This window comes from Alligator mississippiensis, chromosome 10 (assembly GCF_030867095.1).
Source record: "Alligator mississippiensis isolate rAllMis1 chromosome 10, rAllMis1, whole genome shotgun sequence".
Taxonomy (NCBI): Eukaryota; Metazoa; Chordata; order Crocodylia; family Alligatoridae; genus Alligator; species Alligator mississippiensis.
This window is the reverse complement of record NC_081833.1, coordinates 71,686,128-71,705,003: the sequence shown is the minus strand read 5'-3', so window position 1 is coordinate 71,705,003 and position 18,876 is coordinate 71,686,128. Positions and strand designations below refer to the sequence as shown.

General features: G+C 43.7%; 1 long non-coding RNA gene across 1 annotated transcript in view; it reads left to right on the top strand.

Moving 5' to 3' along the window:
• The first annotated feature begins 17,382 nt into the window (after window positions 1-17,382).
• The window catches only part of LOC109283363 (uncharacterized), a 58,743-nt gene continuing 57,249 nt past the window's right edge, over window positions 17,383-18,876 (top strand). The window contains exon 1 of the long non-coding RNA XR_002090508.2: window positions 17,383-17,536. This is a non-coding gene — a long non-coding RNA (uncharacterized LOC109283363). The remainder of the gene's footprint in view (window positions 17,537-18,876) is intronic.

The following is an 18,876-nucleotide window of genomic DNA, read 5'->3' as shown; positions in this document are numbered from 1 at the left end:
GAGGTTTCTGCAGGGAAATCAAACATTCTTGCAAGAATATGCCATCCTTTTTCCAAACCTCCATGGCAAAGAGAGGGCTGAAGGATTCTGTGTCATGTTAAATGTTCATAGCAGGAAAAGAGTCAGGTATTTGCACTGACATGATGTATTCCCCTTCCACCTGCTGCCTCTATCTCATTAAACTGAAGTGATTAAAGAGTTATCAAAATTTAATAGTTCAAAATGACTGCACAAAGCAACTTCCTTTTATAAGAAGCCATCCTTACAGGCTGACACACACATGCATGCACACACGCTCAGGCTTTTAATTTATCGGAAAACTGGTGAAACCTTTAGCCAACGAGGCAGTCTTGAGGACAAATAAGGGCTCTAAATTATTATGAGTCCACCAGGCGTATTTGTTATTAAGCCTCATCTGGTGCGCAAGGGCAGATGGATATGCTGCGCCATGGCCAGCTGTATTAATTGCACGCTAAAGATTTTCAATTTTTTTTTATAGAGAAATATGGATCAGAATTATAGCAGAATTATTCAGATGGCTCTGACAAGCTGTAGCTTTAGAGATGTATTAAAACAAATTAGCAGTAATTTAATTTGATCAGGTATTGGACTTCGTCAGCCAACTACTTTTCACTCTGCTGTGCAGTCTGCAGACATTTGAGTTTCATACACTGGAATTTATATACACACATTTCAAGTTACTGTATGTGCATATATATATGTGTGTGTGTGTGTGTGTGTGTGTGTGTGTGTGTATGGAGGGGTATCATAGGAACACCTAGCTCTTAGCATGTTTTCACCTATAGATCTTGCATTTCCTGACAAAGAAGCAGCCATCATCCCTGGTTCACATGCAAGACTGAGGCATGGAGAGTTAAGGTAGCGTTAATTTTCTATGCCTTAACTTTCTATGCCATAGTCAGCCAGGAGGGTAGTGGCAGGAAGAGGAGCAGCATTCATGTATCCTGAGCTCCAGCCTTACTTTTATGAAGCTGCCCTGTCCCTCCACCTATAACTGACCCGAGAAAGCAACAGAATAGTTTAGAAGACACTGACCATGTTGGACCAGTAAAAAATGTGGCTCTTCACTAGTTCTCCAGTATACAAGCTGATTGCAACCTCAAAGGAGCAGGGAGTCTGCACAGGCTCATGACAGGAGCTTGCACCTGGTACGTAGGCTAACCCTTCCTCCACAAAATTGTTGAAGGGCAGTGCTGGCTACTTCAGGAGCCAATGCAACTGTTAGCGAATGGAGTGGTGTTGCCAGCAAGCATGGAGAAAGTTGAGTGATGACGGATCTGTTGGAGAATGGTTTTCAAGGGGGAATGAATTCGGAAGGTTTTAGAAGAACCCAGACAAAACCAAATTAATAACATTAAAATATTTACTGGGCCAGAACTCGGCTTTCTCTGAAATCCATGTGCGTTGCTTTAGTGGTATGAAAGGGACCTAACGGTTCTTCAGAGGAGCTGCTGAGAGTTATCCTAGCATAGAGGAACCATGCTGCTCCTTCTTGAGCTCCCTCTGCCTGGTGTAAGGGGTGGGGTGGGAGTGCGGTTCCCTTTGGAGCCCTGTGCTTCAAAAAGGTCTTTTGGGGCATGGTATTCACTAGCACAGGTTGGAGCACCCTTGAATTTGCCCCTTGTCCTGCCCCCACACCAAGGGGGCAGGACCCAGCCGTTCCCCAGCTGCATCCAAGATCTCCAGGGAAACAGCAGTAATATATAATGCTTCCCAGGTAACAGCAAGACCCACAGCTTTGGCCTACTGTGTTTTCACTAGAAACCTGGGGCTTGATCCAGCCTCACTGATGTCAGGAAGACTGACTTCAGTGACTGTAGGATTGCTCCTATAAGCTTCCCTTTTGTGCATTCATTGGTTACTCTTCGCTTTCACTGGATGGCTTGGGATTGGATGCCGTCTGCTTTGTGTATATTTTTTTTTCCATTCGCTACAGAAAATTTCCCAGAGGTAAATAATAAGAGAAAACCACAGGTGTCAGAAGAGGTGAGACCTCAGAAAAAATAGCTTTACCAAAGCCTGCAGCTCAGCCTTCCTAAGCAACAGAAGCATCAGCATTCAGTAATTCTCATCAGCTGTTAAAATATTGCCCTGAAATTTTAGTCTGGAATGTTACACAGAATTCTTTTTTTTTTTTTTCAGAAAAGAAACCTTAAATTTGGTCCTTTTTTGACCATTTCTATGATTTATTTGCACTGTGGTAGTACTTAAGGAAGGCCATGTCTACATGGCAAATGTATCACCCCAAGCAGCTGTGCTGCTCTGTGCAGGTTGCCTTCTAAACCAAAATAAAAGTAGTTGCACCTCCATGGGCAAGTTAGTATAATTAGTTTGCCCTAAGCATCATGGAAAGGTGGCTATGTAGCTTCCAGTTTAGGAGGCAGCCTACTCGGGGCACTTGAGTTTTCTTTTGTTTTGCACATGTTCCCACTCAGCCAGCTACTCTGAGTATTTCCACCAAGTAGGGGATGGCTGATTGTTCAGCCTTTATCATATTTTTCCAAAGTTTACTCCACTAACATCTGTGTACAGTCATTATAGTTCTGGCACCAGTTCTAAGATGTTGCTACTTTTCTTTCTGTAGGAGGCATTAAGTCTACGGTATAGACCAGGAGTAGGCATTGGTTTTTGGCCGGAGTGCTGAAAAAAACCACAATGTCTACCTTGGAAGGTGCCGGAGTGCCAACATGTTGGAGCCTGGAGCAGCTGTTTGCAGCCTCCCAGCTGCAGCCGGCCCAGGGAGCCCCGTCTGCTTGCAGCCAGGCTTGTAGCCTGGGCTTCGTGGCTGGCAGCAGCTGCTTAGTGCCTGGGCTGGCGGTGGTGTGCTGAGCAAAATGGCCTTGCGTGCCATGCTCAGCACGCGTGCCAGGGGTTGCTGACCCCTAATATAGACTTTAGCCTAGAAACGTTTGTCAGGGAATCTCTCTGAGCCAGGCACTGAAGACTAAGAACAGAAAGATCGTTGGCCTAAAAAGCTTATTGTGCAAGTACAAGAAATAACAGGTGGATAGGGACAGACAGGAAAGCACAAGAAAATGATGAGAACGTACTGGTCAGCATGATGGACCGTGATCAAGACACCAGCCGTGCCTAGTTCCTTTCTGTGATCTCTTCAGAAAAAAAAAACTTGAGAAAAATAGTCTTGCCTGAAAACTTTTAAAGTTGCTTTTGACATTAGAGAGAAAAATTCTGACATAATTCTGTTTACTCTTTCATATGTTGCATGTCAGGAGAATTGCTACAGATATACCCTGGCATAATTGAGATCAGAATTTGCACACGCATCTTTGTTCTGACTCTTCACAGATTCCCACACATTTTCTTTGGGGTGAGGGGAGACTAAGCAACCCATATTTTTTATTACTGATTATTTTTAATCACTTCCACTCCCAGGTCATGTCACTACACCGTATCTCATAAAGAATGCTTTGGTGCACAAAAACTATTTATTTTTTAAGAGAAATGTTTGTGATTGAGAGTCCTCTCGAGTCCATTAACAAGCCTCCTTGACTGCCTTTGAGTGCGTTATGTGTCAAGATGTTTCACTTGGCACTTGTACCTGGCTGTGCATGAAGGAAACAGAAATTGTGGCCCAAAGACCTCAGGCAGCGGTGCTGCTGCTGAAGCTCTTAGTCTGGTGCTTAGGGCATAAGAGAAAAGCATGTTTAAAAAAAAAAAAAAAGGAAAGTAGTTAAGTTTACAGGGTCGGTCAGAGACGGCAGGGGTTAGTCATGTTGATGGATGTCTCTTGGATGTGGTCGTCATTGAAAAGGCGGGCGAGGTGTAGACCTCATAAAGTAAAGGAAAAAAGAATATATAGCTGCTGCCTTGTATGTGAAACATTTTACTCATTAACCCTAATTAGCATATGTCAAGTTGCTCACATTAGACAGGCCAAATGATGGCAGAGCTGCAAACAGTGGGAACTGGGTGCATTCTGCAATTCTTTCCTTTGGAAGTAGTCAGTAGAAAAAAAAAAAAAAAAAGGAAAGAGAGGAAAAAAAAGAAACCATACCAGAGCATTAGGAAGCAGCAGATAGTGAGAAACTTTGGGGAAGATATAGTTAAAAACAGGCACGATGAAAACATGATGACCCAGGGAGATGGAGAATTGCTTCAGGTGTTTAGTCAATGTATCAACGTCCTTCTGGTCAGTTGGGCAAACAGTGATTGTTTTAATAACCTCCCAGTCCATTGAGTGTGGAAAGGTGCTATGGACTTTTATAGAGCAACGTCACGGCAGAAGTACCGACTCCAAGAGCTTCCAGCCTAATGGCATGGGCACACAAAAGCATTACTGTGGGACAAAGGAGGGCAGGGATTTACCATGATTCAACAGGTAAATTAACACTAATCCAGGGCACCTTTCACTGAGGGTTTACCTACTGATGGTTAACTCTTGTTGACCATGGGGCAAGAGCAGGTACAGGAGTAGTCACTGTGGACTACCCGATATGTGATAATAAGCCCCACCCACTTTCACCTTGCAATAACTTGTGTCCAAGCCTAGGTAACTCATGCTGTGGGGACCTGGACACCTTTCATTCTCGCTGACATCAATATTCAACCCATTTCAGTATCAATCTATTTGCAGAGGCTAAAGGCTTGATTCTGGATTTTACCTGGAGGGCTCATTAATACCATTTGGAAAGTAAAAAGCAGAATTGAACATGGTGCAGATTACTTTGTGCAGTCCGCTACCTTGATACCGACATTAAAACTCCTTTACTCAGCCATTTTTAAGACTTAGCACTTCTTGTAGAGATGAATGTACTTACAAAAAAGCATAGGCAATTGGTAGGGGAGACATGGGGGGGGTGCCCCCACCTCGACAGGCCTGTCCCCATTGCTGGCAGCTTCTGCAGGTGTCCCTCCAGACTGAGGAGGCACCAATTACCCTTGCAGAAAAGTATTCTTCTGCTCTATTTTGGATGAGGGGCAGTTGTGAGAGGTAGCCATGATGGCCATGTAGAAGCCTGTTTTGGTCTGGAGGGGTGGCAGGTCCGACATCGCAAAACAAAGAGCCTATTTGTGATTCACTAGGCTTGCTCTGATAGAAAATAAGATTTCTCAGTGGTTAGCCGGATACCCCAATGCATTCAGAGCTGCTTACTGCAAATGTATAAGATCTCTGTAGCTCTTCTGCACAATAAGGAGCTGTACAGAAGCAGGGATAATAGTGGCAGCATGAATATGCAAGTAGTTCTCAATGCCAACATCATCATCGCAGATGTTCCCATGCATCTGGGCTCCATCCACGATTCATTCATTTTGCACATGTTCCCACTCAGCCAGCTACTCTGAGTATTTCCACCCAATAGGGGATGGCTGATTGTTCAGCCTTTATCATATTTTTCCAAAGTTTACTCCACTAACATCTGTGTACAGTCATTATAGACCTGGCACCAGTTCTGAGATGTTGCTAATTTTCTTTCTGGTGACAGGGAATGCTTTCCGTTTTTATCCCATTGAAAAAAAAGAAGAGAGAGCATTGCGCAACTTGCTACATATCGGACTGCACGGCAGGTTAAACTCTTTCTGTGGGTGCCCTGAAGAGAGAAGTCTGACTAGCAACAGTGGGGATTCAGATCTTTTTAGAGAGGGTTCATACCCATGTTAGCTCCCCCAGACTCGGAGGGCTTGGGCACAGAGGGGACAAAAGGAGACAGAGGAGATCACAACAGTGATCCCAAGTATCTTCTGGGCAGCCAGTGCATGTGGTGTTCCTAGAGGACCCTGGTCTGACTACAAAGTTATCATCTCACAGCAGTCTGTTCAGGGCAAAACCTGGTGATGCAGCTTCCCTAGGTTTTCGCAGGGCTGAACCTCCCCTTAGCTAGATGAAGAGGACAAGGCAGGGAATTCCAATGTTTGTGATGAGCACCAAACCCATCGTGAGTATAAACGTGCATCTCCCTTCCTCAATGCGGGGGAAGGTCAAGGGCTTTTAATGTCACTGGTTAGATCACATGTGCCTCTCCCAACTCAAGGGTTGACCAACATGGCTTAGACCAATATGGCTACAACCTACACCCCTACCACAAAGGATGAGGTCAGAGGAAGGGAGAATGATGTCCCTTGTCACATAGTGGGGAATAGTGTCCACTGAGAACAGAGCTTACTCATAGACAAAGATAATGTGTTACTCAAGGGACAGGCTTGCCCCTCTTGGCATGCCAGTAGGAAAAAGATGGCACTGATACTTGGAGGTATGATGGAAATTGCTCGGTCAGCCATTCTTCAGGGCCATACCATATCTCTTGCCTTTTCCTAAGGGGTGGCAAAGGGTTGATTTAAAACAAAGCAGGGTCCTCCAAAAATAGTGATGTTTGCCAGGGGAAATGAAATATCTCTTTCTATAACAACATATTGTGCAGCGAGAGTCTACATCTTCTTTCTCCTGAGAGCTGTCCCATTTGAAAATGCTTGGAGTTGTTAAATTAAAACGAGAGCACAGATCCTGCCGTTCTCGTGTTATCAGCATAGCTTGCGATGGGCGCAACCTTTTGGTTCCTGTGGGATCACTTTTGGAGTCATGTGCTTATCCGACTAAATTTTGGAAAAGCTGAAATGAATATGGGCATGTGGTAACAAGTCATGGCATTGGGTTAGCTATTTCCAGCTGTGAGAAAGTGTCCTTTCCCCATCAAGTCAAGGGAGACCACTATGAACTAACCTCTGGTTCGTTTTTGGGATTTTTTTTTTTGTACTGTGAGTGGGTAGATAGGGGCCAGATTGTGACTCCCACGCTCCAAGGGATGAGCAGTCATTTAGACAGCTCAAGGGAACAGTCGTTTACACAGTTCTCAAGGGAATCCATGGGGATTGCTTATACAAATAGCTTCTCACCACGGAGAGCAAGCAATTCAGAAATCTAAAATATAATCCTAGCCCTAGCGAGGTCAATTGACTTCAAGAGGGCCAGGATTTAACCCCACCCGTCTAGTTTATGCCTGTATTTCCATATAGACAAATTGCACAGTCCTAAGCCACACCTACTCGTACCAAATTAAGTCAGTAGGGCTTCTTGTTGAGTAAGTTGTTATTAGGCATTATGAGTAGTTCTCATGATTTGTCCCATATTAATTATCCAAATACTTGTTGGAAGTAGGTTTGGTTTTTTTTCCTGGAAAGGGGGAAAAATGCTTATCTTGTTTGCTGCTGTGGTGATTTTATATATATTTTTCATGAGAAATAATTGGGAGAAAACATCCTTCTTTGGGCTAAGTCATTTTATTTTATAGTAAATTGATATTTGTTGATATATTAACGTTACTTTATATATATATTATTTATATGTAGAGCTGCATCCGTGAGCTGGGAGATGTAATCTTTTATTCTGTAAGAAAAGTAATTTAATGTTTAAAATTTAATAAAATATTAATTATATATATAAAAACAGATTTATGTAGCACAAAACACGGACTTCTATTATTGCCAATTTTTCATCCTGAACAAATTGTGTTGCAAAGGGAGCAGGAATATATTAGCGAGCACCGAACACAAGCAACAGTCCTGTGCTAGAAGGCAAGTTGATGAGGATGCACCTGGAGAGGATGCTTCTTTACCTGGAGATGACCAGGTTTTGGGAACTGGTATATCAGAACTGTCCATATCTACCTCTGAAAAAGGCCTATTGGCAGCAGGTTTCTCAAATTTGCAACATGCTAAATCAGTCCATTACTAAATTTGATTTGTTTTTTTAGTTCTTTTAAAGTGCTTGAGGAATTCAATTAAAGGATTTTTGGTTTCCATGGTGCTGCAATATAAATCAACAGGTCGTGGGCATGCAACCAAATTACCATGGGGTAAGGGCCGAGATTTACAGCAGGTCGTTTAGTTTGTGGTAACCGCCTGTATGCATGCTCTTACCCCTTGGAACATAAGAACAAACCCGCAGACCCTTGCTCCTGCAGGTTAGTTTTCATTTTCTTTGGGGTAAGAACATGCACATGAGCAGATACTAGATACCAGCTATGCAAAGCAGATCCTCCCCCTTGTTTATCTTGCAGTAACTGGTTTGTGTGCCCATACCCCGAGACTCCTGACAAATGAGATGGAAGAAATAGTTGGCCCAACAGCTAGCAAGAGCGTTGTGTTGTCACGGTGCAACTGAAGTTGAACAAAAGACCAGCAAGCCCGTTGGTTGAGAGAGGCCAGGTAGGATGGATCATCGTATTCCTCACGCCTGTAACAATCTGAACATGCTCTATTAATTGATCGCACCGTGGGACATCAGGACACAGCCCTTGCTTGATCCCATGGCAGCTTCTATGCCGAACCTTGCTGCTACCAGAAATGTGATGTTCTGAACAGAATTGCATTTCTAATGTGCAGCTGTATTTCCTTAGATAAATAACCTCGTGGCAGAGGAGCCGATAAATGTGTCTTAAGATACGTTAGTTGAAATGACGCATCCTTCTTCCAGGCTAATAAACCTACCTGATATTCACATTGGAATAAAAAGGCTGGGAAATCTCATGCTTGTTGAATTTGGGATAGTTTTGGTCAAGGGGATTTTTATTCTTACAAAACATTTTCACCTCACGCACTTTAGCCTTCACAGGACTGGTGCCATTAGACTTTCATAGCTTCTAGCACCTGAATGGCAGTTCCATTTCTAATGTGCTCCATGGCTTTATAAATGGCAAGGTCATGTCTTTGTAGGATTTGTGACAAAGATGAAAGTTCTCTTAGAGCCTCTTTCCTGAGAACTAAATCCACCCTAAATCCAGGGCTTTCAAGATTTTTCGAAGCTGAGAAATGTTGAGCATGCTGATAAAGATCAGGCTTGCTCTCACCGCAGCAAATGCAAAAAGGAATATATATGTAGAGAGTCTATAAATTAAATACTTCTGAGAGGGTCCTGCACCTACTCTGCCACTGCCGTAATACTGAGCTAATCTGAAATAGCTCTAATGATCCTTCTTATGCAAGCTACGTACTCCTGCTGGCTGTTTGTTGACTGATTAATAATTAATACTGTGTACATTTCCTCCAAATAACTCAGAGCTGATGATTTTTGCAATATCCTTGAGTGCTTTAGATTATCAACTGTCAGTTCAAGTTGGTATGCACAAAGCAATTGTAAAATTTATGGAACGAGGACAGATAATTCTGGACCATATCCAACTACTTATTAACTGTACTCTCCACCAAGTGGCAATATAATAACGCATGCATTCTCTATAAGCAGATTTTCATGCAGTCTGCTTCTCATGTGTTTCTTACCCCTCCAGCCTATTGAAGTAAAGGCTCTTTCTGAAATATATAATGCTCGTATATACTGACTGGTACAAAGAAAAGCCGCTTTGTCCAGATATTCCTCGTAACGTGCAACAGGATTTTTTTTTGCCGTGTGGTAATGATTCAGGATGATACTCATTCTTGGAAAATATGAAGAGCATTTATCTATATTTTGTCTTAGTCCCACTGAATGTCTAAGGATGGTAATGAGTGCCACTTTGTTTAAAAAAACCAAAACGGTTGTCATCCAGCTGCGCAGAAAGAAAATTAACGTTGGATGTATTGGACGTTATGTTCTTTTACGTGTCATTAGCTACCTACAAAATGCGCCTAGTACTACTGCAGATGTTATGGTCCGCAATACGGGATACTCTTTTATTGGGTCCTGTTCAGCTTTTGTTCAACAGTTAATTCTGGCCAGATCATATTTGCTTTCCTAATAGAGTCTCTATTGAAAGCAGGAATTCCTTTATTCTAGCATGGGCTGTCACGACCATATTAAATGAATGTATATCTTTGAATCGACATTGGTTGTTTCCTCATAGGAATGTCATTGGGATTCTGTGTGGTTGTCATAACATTGATCCAAGCAGTCTACTCCAATGAATTTGTTAAACAGGTTTTTACATCAGCACATAAAGTCAGCAATTTACGGCTTGCCATAAGGCATGCAAAGTGAGACTTCAACTCCCTGTGGTGCGCAGCACATCACACATCAGGAATGTCACTATTTCTTGCAGCATCTATTACTCCAACCTGCTGCTAAAATGCAATTCAGGGATGAGCTTGGTGTGTCTCAGGAACTATGGTAGACAGAAAGATGGATAAATTGCCTTGGGATGATGATACAGAGGTGGCAAAAACCCATCACTTTCCTAAAGGTTATTTTTTCCTCTCCCTAACATAACCATTTCTAAAACCACTTGTGACAGCCATAATTGTTCAGATGCCCATAAACAGAAGAAGCTGAACTGAAGGAGCTGCAAAAAGGCAAAGCATATGGGATTCACATCATGAAAAGCACAGTTGTGCGTGCTCCCATCAACATTAAGTGCAAGCCATAAAACTGACCACTGGGCTAAAATGAAATGTTCTATCATTTAAAAACTACTCGACATCCTGTCTCAACTGTAGCAAATCACACTGTAAGCTCCCTCTGTATAGCAGCAACTTCCGTAGATCATGGACTAGCTGACTTACAATGGACAGCTGTGTATAAAGAACGAGGATGATGAAATACTTCATATGTATTAAAACCGAGAAAGAGAAAAGTCAACATGTCTTCTTCCCTCCCCCCCACTTTTTTTTTCTTCCTCTTTTTGGTCTGATTTTATTAGAGAAAGTTAACAGCGAGTAAACCTCAGGCTAAGCCTTAGCTTTAGGATAGGCTTTTCCCAAGCTTCCTTCTGCTGGACTGCTCTTTCTGTGTCCCTAACTCCTGCTTCGGAAGAATGTCTCACTTTTTTCCATCTTTTTTTATGATAAAAGGCAGTTATTATGAGAATGGTGATATACTATTGTAAGTGGTCACAGAAGACAGGACAAAGAGTAAGAGTCTTAAACTGAAACGATCTCTAGATTACCTAGAGTGACTGTGGATTCTCCACCCTTCAAAGTTTGTTCTTTCTTTACGAGAGCTTGGCGAGCTTGGTTTAGACAGGGATGCTCCTGCTTTGAGCAAAGGATTGGACTAGAAGACCCCCTGAGCTCCCTTCCAGCCTTAATTTTACCTGATTCCAAGTCTACTGAAACTCACTTGTGTTATGGTCAGAAGTTATTACCTGGAAGTGCCCGGCAGGACTCCAATATCTTCCAATGGGTTTGCCTACAAAGGACTCCTGACCAGCTGTGACATCAAATACTAAAGATCTGACCAATAAGAGTAACTCTCTCTCAATTGGTTTATTTTTTTTTCAGGGGGAAACAGGGGCGGTTGTTTTCTGTCATATAAAAAAAAAACAAACAGCAACACATCCAAAATATGATATGGCATCTCTGTTTAAGGGAGCCAAAGTCTGAGTCATTGTATCTAGCATTGTACATCCATAGAGCCAAAATAGCTATGTGCTTCTCCAGAGAGCCTGCTAACTAAGCATGTAGCTCCTTATATAGAGCATGCAATATGTGGAAGGTCTGTTGACAATTAAATGTGAGATTGAAGACCGAGCTCTACCCATTTTAAACATTCAACGCTTGTATTTCTTCACCCTTCAATATTAGAACTTGCATGTGTCCACGGAGCCCCTGCGTAGAACTTACGGACTCAACTCCTGTGGTGCTGGCCTCATTTCCTTTCCGTTTCATGCTCCAAGGTACACATTTTCATACTGGCATCTGCAAGGGTAATGCATGCAGCACGCCAGAAACCTGGATGACATGGCAATGTAAAAACAAAGTCATTTTGCACTGGATGGTTTAGGGCTGGGTAACGAACCAGAGCGCTGGTTGCATGTTGGCCCAGAGTTCAAATTCATCTTGTATAAGTAGTGAGAAAGACATGTTTGTCACCTGCTCCCCATCTGATGCCCTGTAGGAGATGACCTAGAATCTGTCAGGGATATATGAGTAGACAAGTGTCTGCGTGATGAATGCTGCCATCATAAAGATCGCCCTCGCTGGCAGTTGCTGCAAACATGTGTGTGACTGGACGAGTTTGGGGAGTTGATGCCTAGTGGTAGTCTCTTGAGATTAGCACTGTTCCGGGGCAAAGTGGAGTTATTTGTAGTGTTATTTCCCATGATAAAACAGACCTTGGGCTCTTACATTGTCCTTGCAAAGCTTTTTCAATAGCATTAAAGTCATCTAAATAATCAGTCATGAGTTTTTTGTCCTCTCCCTCCCTCTGTCCTTCCTCCCTCCCTCTTACTCTGAATTAAAACAAATCCCCTTGATTGCACTGATAATCGCATGCACCTGCACAAAGACACTACAGTCACAGGAGCACATGGGCCAGTACATTTCATGACTTTTGGTGTGTGTTTGTCTGGCTGTTTCCTCATGATAGAAGGCCTAGCTTTGTAGTGGCAGGAGCAAAACCTACATGGGAGCAGAAGAAAAATGAATGAAATCAAACTGAGCATTTGTTAGTACCCACACTGTTCAGGGCAAATTTACTATCACCCAAGTACATAAGGCGCTCTGTGGATAAATGCAATTTACTCTGTGTGCAGTGAACCCAGTCGAAATAAAATCTCTGCACTGAAGAATTTTTATTCCAAGGCCTCAATCCAGCAAAGGGCATGCGGTCACGCTGAGCCCTTGAGCAGTCTCAGCTTTGTTGGATCATGTCGTACCTGTCCAGATGAAGTCAGCGCAGTACTAAGGCAGGCCGCCCATGAAAAGATGGGCAAACATGAGGCTCTGTCCAGGCGTTGACAGAAAAGAGGGTCAGTGTGTAAGAGCTATGTCCCAGTAGTAGTCCCTAGACATGCTCTGGTGACTCAGCCTGAGACCTGGACTTCATTACAAAGAAGAGAGGGAGGCACTCCTCTCTCGTGACAGCTAAGTTGCATTAGCTAATTTCAGGGGCGCAGACGGAAGTGACAATTTTTGCCCCATCTGGCCACAGAAAAGTCTATAGGCATGACCAAACAGAAGCGCACGGTGGCAGACTGCTTCAGAAATGACCAATTGGGCGAAAACCCTTGTATGAGGGTTCGGATGAAGACATTTCAAAACAGCATCATCTATAACTTGTGTTTGGGCTGCAGAGGTGCGTTAGTTGAGGATAAGACCGTTTCTGGTTTTCGCAGTCAGAGTTAAAGACTAGGCTCCTTTGTAGCCTTGACCCAGACTTGCTGACTCCAAGCAACCTCTGAATTGACTTCACTAGGGATTCCCTATGTAGAGGCAATTCAGTAAGATAAGAGTCTTTTGCTGTGAAGATACAGACATATCTTTGGGGGCAGCATGTTTCAGAGCCGGCGCCGAGACAGACTTTGAAATGTTCTCTCTCTCCCATCATCGCAGCCGCTCCAGTTGGTAGCTCGAGGCTTCTACAGGATTCAGCAACCAGAGGATAACGCACAGACAGCTGCTTGAAGTTGATGTGCCCTCAGATGTCTGTGTTCCCCAGTTTCCTCTCAAGCTTAGGAGCTCTTTTGTTGTGAGGATGGGAGTATGGCAATTCCCAGTCCCTCCATTCCTCTTCTTCCCCGGTCAGAGTGGTCCTCTACAGCTGATGTGCCTGCCCAAGGCCAGTCAGAGAGACGAGTAGAGGAAAAACCAGACAATGAAGAGCAAGGGCTCCCTGTGCTTCCTGTCCTTGCATCAGATTGAGCAGTGCCAGCAGTCACAGGGGTCCTTCCCTCTGCTGCCATCAAAGGAACCTGCTGCACTGTTTAGAAACTGCTGATGTAGCCCTGGAGTGGTGTGCACTTACTGTAGTTGGAAATGCTTCACAGAGCAGAGCGCTTTTGAAGAATGAGAGGGATAGGACCTAATCAAAGCCTAATTGAATTAGCACTGAAGCTTGCCATTGTCACATCATGGAAGAGAATAAGATACCCCCGAAGCATCCATCCAGGGTTTTGAACAAGGTATACCACAAGGTGCAATGACTGTGAAAGCTTGGCTGGACCTACACATAAAATCTAAATGACCAAATTAAAATAGCAGTGCATCTTGCACAAAAATGCAAGATCATGGCTGAGACTGCAATATAAAGCAATCCCAATTTATTTCGTCTTCTGTGATAAATTATGCCAAATCATCATAGTGTTTGTAACCACCTGAAAGTTTTAAGAGCTAGGAAAGAAACCCTCCTGCGCAGAAGTCAGTGACTGAGGCAAAAAAGGTTTGTGGTGACAAGACCGTCACAAAGAGGATCAGTCTTCGCTAATGGTTGCAACCCATTAGGTGTATAGAGTAGAGCTTGCATCATCAATACTAGACCCATGCCATAAGATGATAACAGTCATAATGAAGGCTGGGGCAAGAGCGGATGAGGATGGTCAGAGCGCTACCAAGAAAAACAGTTGCTCCACTAGTGATTGCCATCCACTGGGCATTGAGTTAGATGGGCCTCAGCCCTCTACCACACCGGAGCCTAAAAATAAGTGATGGTTCCTCTAAAAAGAAAATTGTTGCCAGAGACCTGACACTCCTCACACGTGTATAACAAAGCTAAGAGAGCTAGAGAGGGGCACAGACTGCCTAAGCTGGTATACCTAGAGAAGGGAGGAAACTACACATACATTTCAAATGAGCTAGTGTAACTAAAGAAAACAAAGGACTAAATACATTTCAAAGCAAAACCTGTAAAAGGTGAAAGACTGAAATGCACTGAAGGCAGGACATGAGGACATGCTATATGTGGCTGTAAATATATCCTGGGTAACATGTTCCCCCTTGATTAAGACATCTTTTTCTCAAAGCAAACATTCGGTGTCTGTCTGGGGTTTTGTATCACCATATGAACTCTTGTAAATGTAAATTCTGCCCCATTGTTACAACAGCTACCCAAAGTACAATGTCCTCTCATCAGTGCCTCAGAATATTCCTTTCAGTCGATCAACATACATTTTCAGCCAATCAAAACCCATCCTACTTGATTACAGTGTAACCTCCGGACCGATCAAAAACTTGCAAAAAAACAAGGTCGTCTTCTGGACAACCCAAAACAGGATCCAAGCAGTTGACCATGGTAATAGGATGGTCCCCCTTCCTCCCTGCTTTGTTCAGACTTTAATTGACCAACCATCAAGGAAAAATGCTTTGAAGCGATACAGTTAAACAGTATCAGAGCAAAACAGAATTGCCGGCAAGGGATGCGCACCAGGAGAGACTGAAAGAAATCACTACAGCATTGCACCAGCTCTTCATAAAGTAGGATGTTGCTCAGTGAAAGCTGTAAGGAAACTGCTTCCTGGCCTGCATTGGTGAGGAAACACTCTTGCAGCTAAACATATACAGTAAAATCCCTGTTGTCCGGCATTCTACTAGCCAAAATACTCTATTAACCAGCACCGCGCTGCTACCGCCACTGCTGCCGCACCGCCACACTGCCACTGCTGTCCACCACCCAGGCCACCACTGCCACATGCAGCTGCCACGTGCAACCACCCTGTGCTGCTGCCACCACCACCACCACCACTATCCACAACCCCACGCTGCTGCCACATGCAAGGCCCCCCCCACTCCGGTATTTTTAGATATCCAGAATTTTTACATAATGGACACTCAGCATTCCTCACTCATGCAGGATAACAGAGATTTTACTGTACTTGGACTTTGGTGATAGCTCACTTATTGAATACTGAAAAGAAGTCTTTTTCTGTCATTTAGTTGTATAGCTTGTTTGTGGTATTGTTATTAAAGACTTTTTGCTGTTAATCGAACAAGGTGTCATGTCAATCCTTAATTGCACAAGGTTTAAAATCCTGCTTTTAACTGCAAGTGGTGAGGCAGGAAGCTGTCGGGTAATCTCTGAAATGCTTGCTTGTTCTTTCCCTCTACTTCAGCTCCTAGTTACTCAAAGTGCTCAGACATCCAAGATGCAACAGCAGCCTGGAGAAAACACAGGCTCACAGAGAATGGAAAATATCCGAGTCACAGTAGTTGCCGGTGTCACCCTGCCTGTGAAGTTCTCCACTCTGATTATTTCATTTCAGACTCCTGTCAGTTATTTTCAGGTGGAAATCCTCCTGCAGTTTCTGGGGAGGTGGGAAGCCCCCAGAAATGGTGTCTGTGCTGTTATCAATAAATGAGTGGTCACCTTAATCAGCAAACACAGCCCCAGCACCCAACAATCTTCAGTTATCAGTGGGTGCAGCTCTGTCCTGGTGGTCCCTGGCTGACCTTGTCACAGTGGCCACTGTGGTGGGTTATTCCCCAGTGAAGAGCTCGGTCTCAGCAGGAGGTGTGTCCCTTGAACAATGTCACCTCCTGCCCTCTGCAGCCACCCCCACATTCCCTTCTCCATGGGCATTGCCCTCCCTGCACTGGCAGTGGATGTCATTTTATGCCAGCTCTCAGAAGCAGGGATCTACGATGGAAGAGGCCAACGTTCCCTGCCTCCTTATCCCCAGCCAGGCAGGACTCCTGGGGCAGTGCCAGGCTTCCCAGCCTGGAAAGAGCTGAGCGCACACACCTGTGCTGTCAATAAGGGAGGAAGGGAGACATCACAGGTGGAATTGCTCTAGGAATGAGCCTGTTTGTCTCTTCCTGCGTATGCCGGGAGCTGTAGCTCACAGGTGGCTTTGCCGTGGGGGGACATGGACTCCAGCCATGCAAGTTAGCAGAGAAGATAAAATGGTTCTTTATAGTTCGTATGCTCTTTCTCTTCCTCCCCTTAATTTATTTCGGTATTGACAAAACCAGATGAGAGGCTGCTGTATTGCAGGGTTGTTATTTGGCTCCAGTCCAAAGGAAATGTAGTTGATTGAAGTTTTCTGCTAAAGGCAGCTGGTTTTGCTAGTGGAAGAGTGCCTGGCTGTTTACACCAACACAGCTACAAGCTATACCCCTGTTAAGAACCTGGCTTTTGCATGTAAAGACACAGGCAAACAAGGTTCTTTGGGTAAATCTGATATCTTTTATTAGACCAACTCAAGTAGCTGGGGAAAAGTCTTCTTTGCAAGCTTTCGGGTATAAATACCCTTCGTCAGGCTAAGGAAGCATCCGCAGTTGGTGTGTGCTCTTCCTGGATTCCTTCCTCAGCCTGAGGAAGGGTGTTTGTACCCGAAAGCTTGCAAAGAAGTTTCTTAACAGTGGCTTTAAAGGGCTCAGCACAGCAGGACTGAACGTGGCACAGAGATGCCTTTTGTACTGCCCTACTTCTGCCACTGCTTTGTAGTGAACTGGCATAGGTTATGGTACCTTGAAGACACCTTTATCATGTTCTACTGGCGATGGGCTCTGTCTGAACTGGATCCACCAGGTTTGTTGCATTTTGATAGTCTAGTCATGCAAAATCCCACTTTTAACTGGGCCACAGTGGCCCAGGAACAGGGCCCTGAACATTTAGACCAAAATACTAACATACTTCATATTGCTGGACACCATCATATCCAGTATGAAGCATACAGTGATATGGCTGCACTGCCTTCAGCCTTGTTAAAGTCAGCAACCACCAACCTAAGCACATTTTTTTTTATTTTCTTGGATTCACAGTAAAATCCACTCTATCTCAAGAATTTAACACGTGTCCAGGTGTGGTGTTAGACTTGGAACAACAGAGGACGACAGCCACAGGACAGACTTGACATCTCGGTGGAAAAAGTGGAGTGCATCAAAATGCTTGGCATCTTTGGTGGAGAATAACAAGCAGGTAAATGCTGCAGAGTATTTTTTTTTCTTCCAGGAGATTGTATACAGTGCTCTTCTATTTGAGCAAGATTATATAAGCACACACAAAGGGCAGACATGTTCCCTGTGGAACGGCAGGCTTGCAGTGTGTTAATCAGCCAGTCACAGATATAAAATCCACTGTGCAACTGCTAGGGATGAGTTGGCCAATTTAGTCACAATAGGAACAATCTGAGCCTTCATCCACAGATCAATTCTGACAATGTATTTTTTTCTTGAGGAATAAGGAAGTTTGGCTTAACTTCTGTTTGTGGCTGGTAAAGTCCAGAAAAAATCAGATATAATCGTAGTCAGATACACTTTTAGAAAAGGTGCACTCCATGTTCCTCCAGTATAGCTTGGAAGATAATGATGATAATTAATCATTTCTATTACAACAGTGTCCACAGGCCTTACCTGATATCAGAGCCCCTTTGTGCTAAGTACTGAACAACTACATTAATTAGAGATTCTTCCCAAATCTAAAGAACTTGCAACCGAAAAAGATAAGAAATGAGCTCTGAAAGAGAGTGAGGATGTATGATTAATCCCTTTTACAGATGGACAAATGAGTAACACAGAGAGATCAAAAGCCTTGTCTAAGGTCATACAACGACTCTGGGGCATGGCTGGACATTGAATATCAATAGCCCAAGTCCCAAAGTAGTGCTTTAGGCTCAGGTTCTCAAAGGAGTTTGGATGCCCAGCTCCCATGGTAATCGCTGAGAGTTGATGTTGGTATCTAAATCCTTTTGGAAGCCTGGACCTCACCAGGATCATAGTCTTCCCTCTTTCAATTAATATATCAAATGTCACCATCCCAAGCATCCCAGCTTAATCACCAGCCAAACTCCTCAACACTGTTACGGCTATATTCTGCTGAGAAGTCAGACCAGAAAACATTTATCCAGACTGAACCTTCACATGTACCGTCCGTAGACCAAAACTTTCTTCGATCAAGGACAAGTAACTCACTGCTGTATGTCTGTCCAGCAACCATGCATCTCGTTTAAAGTGCCTCTTCATTTTTGTGACACTTGTGAGACTATGACTGTGACCTTGTGTTCTGGGTAGGGAGTCCCATCTGATACCCAGGTTTGCAGAGAAAGCAGGAGGTTTTTCACTGCTGTGTTATTTAGAATGGGATGTTTCTGTAGGCATGTCCAGATTGATGCAATCCGTATCCCTACTTGTTTGAGTCTGTACCCGTGAGGTGTCTAAATGATTGTTTCCGTACATACCTTTGAATAACCAGTGATCATCTATCGGCCATTAGTATTCTGCTAATTGGATTGGTAGCTCATTCTAACAGATGATGATGAT